Source organism: Arachis hypogaea, chromosome 18 (genome assembly GCF_003086295.3).
Source record: "Arachis hypogaea cultivar Tifrunner chromosome 18, arahy.Tifrunner.gnm2.J5K5, whole genome shotgun sequence".
Classification (NCBI taxonomy): domain Eukaryota; kingdom Viridiplantae; phylum Streptophyta; class Magnoliopsida; order Fabales; family Fabaceae; genus Arachis; species Arachis hypogaea.
In genome coordinates, this window is record NC_092053.1 from 42,301,830 (window position 1) to 42,304,583 (window position 2,754).

General features: G+C 40.1%; 1 non-coding gene across 1 annotated transcript; it reads right to left on the reverse strand.

Moving 5' to 3' along the window:
- Positions 1-2,256: 2,256 nt before the first annotated feature.
- Positions 2,257-2,360, reverse strand: LOC112773811 (small nucleolar RNA R71). Its single transcript, XR_003188339.1, has one exon. It is a non-coding gene; the product is annotated as a small nucleolar RNA R71 (small nucleolar RNA).
- Between the last annotated feature and the right edge of the window lie 394 nt (positions 2,361-2,754).

The window sequence follows — 2,754 nt, forward strand, 5'->3', positions numbered from 1 at the left end:
GTTTAACCTTAAACTGAAGCTTAAACGTGCTTCTACAAAAGGCCTCACTGGAAGTGTCTGGCGTTTAAGCTGCAGTTTAAGCTTAAACTGCAACTTAAACGCCACTCTTGGAAAAGGTTTCTGGGCCAAAAATATTGCGGTTTAAGTTAGTCTTTGAGCACAAACATTAACTTAAACTTACTCTGGTATGAAACCCAATTGAATATCATGGTTTATGGGATTGGGCCTGAAGGATTGATGAGTTTGAAATCTCAATTTATTGAGTCATGTGTCATTATTTGATTATCACTAAGTTGGCTCAATGAATGTTACAGAATTTGGATCAACAGCCTCAACAAGATTATGGATCATAAACCCAAGGCAAAAGGAAAGCATGGAGAGGCCTCAAAGCCCAAGAAACACAACAGAAGCTCAATATAGAAAGTGTATAAATAGGATAGAATTGAAGGGAGGAAGGACTTTGGACTTTCACTTTTAGCTAGTTTTCATATCTTTGTAATTGAATTCAGAGCTATGACTCACTAAACCCCTTTCATTGGGTTAGGGAGCTCTATTGTAATTCAATGAATCAATAATAGTTTATCTTCTTCTTCAATCTTTTCTCTTGAATTTTGTTAGAAAGCTTCTCGATCTAATTCCATTGGGCAGTTGTCTTGGGAAAGAAACTACCCATAATTGGAATCCTTCGGAACCTTGGGAAAGGAATGGAGGATTCATGCTAGAGAAGTTTTCTCACAGTGAATTGGATTGGGGTTTGGATGGATATTGTGACATGTAATCCTACCAAATTGTGGTTCATGAAACTGTGTGGTATAATCAGTGATCGAGCATCATCTCTTCTTATGAACATTTAAACCAAGGGATTGGGAATTTGTTCATTTTTAGAGAGAATTGGTGAGCCAAGGGATTGGGATCCAATCATATAAGATTGCCAAGCAAAATTCAATGAACGCATTGCTTGAGGAAGAGATAAACATGTTTTGATTCGGAGATCTCAATATCTCCTATAACCCAATGAATCCCCCAATTCTGATTCTCATCTTCTCTTTACATTCTGCAACTCAACTCATGCAACCACCCCATTCCCTTTTAATTTCAGCAATTTAGTTTCTGCTCTTTAATTCATGCAATTTAAGATTCCGCCATTTCAATTTCTTGTCATTTACTTTTCCCGCCAATTTTACATTCCGCAATTCTCACCTCAATCTTGATTCCGCTCAACTAGAACACACTTCTAATCCGAATTGCTCACTCAACCAATCCTTGTGGGATTCGACCTCACTCTATTGTGAGTTTTTACTTGACGATAACTGGTGCACTTGCCGGAAGGAATTTTGCCGATCGTGCAATTTCCTAAATCGTAGCATAACTAGTTTATGCGCATCAAGTTTATGGCGCCGTTGCCGGGGATTGGTTTTCGATTGACAATTCTCAAATTGGAAGTTAACTAGATTGAGCATTTTTTTTCTGTTTTGATTAATTCAGTACAAGTTATTTGTTGAATTTTAATTTCTGCACTTGGTTACATGCTTTCTTTCTTTATGCCTTTAAATTCAAGCAACTAACTCACTGACTCACTAACTGTTTGAATTAATTCCTCAATTGCTCTAACCATACTCTTCCATTAACCAAGAGTATTTCACTTGTTTGTTGCCTGTGCTGTGTTCTTGTATGACAGGTAGGAGAGGAGAGACATCAACTCCTCCATATACCGAACCAGAGAGGACCCTTCATAGACTTAGAAGGGAAGCAAGAGGGAAGAGAGTACTGGGAGAAGAAGAATCTGAAGGAGAGTCTGAGGACAATTTTGAGGAAGCTCTAGATCTCAACATGGATAGAGAAGTTCACAACCATGAGAGAGCTGAAGGAAACAATGCCATTCCTGAGAGGAGGGTTCTTAGTTCATACATAAACCCAACCTCTGGGAATTGTGGTAGCAGCATCCAGAAACCACCCATTCAGGCCAACAATTTCGAGCTCAAACCACAGCTAATATCACTGGTGGAGAATCATTGTTCATTTGGTGGAAGTGCTAATGAAGATCCCAACCAACATCTCACAAAATTCTTGAGAATTTGTGACACTGTGAAGTCCAATGGAGTCCAGGAAGATGCCTATAAACTGCTTTTGTTCCCATTTTCACTTAGGGACAAGGCAGCTAAGTGGCTGGAATCATTCCCAAGAGGGAGTCTAACAACATGGGATGAGGTGGAAAGCAAGTTTCTGGCACGTTTCTACCCCCCACAAAAAGTCAATAGGCTTCGATCTGAGGTTCAGACTTTTAGACAACAAGATGGTGAAACTCTCTACGAGGCATGGGAGAGATTCAAGGATTTGACAAGGAAATGCCCACCAGACATGTTCCATGATTGGGTGCAATTGCATATTTTCTATGATGGACTCTCTTATGAATCAAGGAAGGCTGTAGACCATTCATCAGGAGGTTCATTGAACAGGAAAAAGACTGTGGAAGAGGCCATTGAAGTGATTGAGACAGTGGCTGAGAATGAGTACTACTATGCATCAGAAAGGCACAACACTAAGGGAGTCATGGAGCTGAACCATGTTGATACCATTCTAGCCCAAAACAAGGTGTTTGCCAAGCAACTAGCAGAGCTTACCAGGCAATTAGAAACAAAGCAAGTGGCTGCAATACACACACAAGATCAAGAGGAAGTAAGCATTGAAGGAGGTGATTGGGAAGAGGCCAACTATGTGGGAAACCAACAAAGGCAATCATATGATCCACACTCC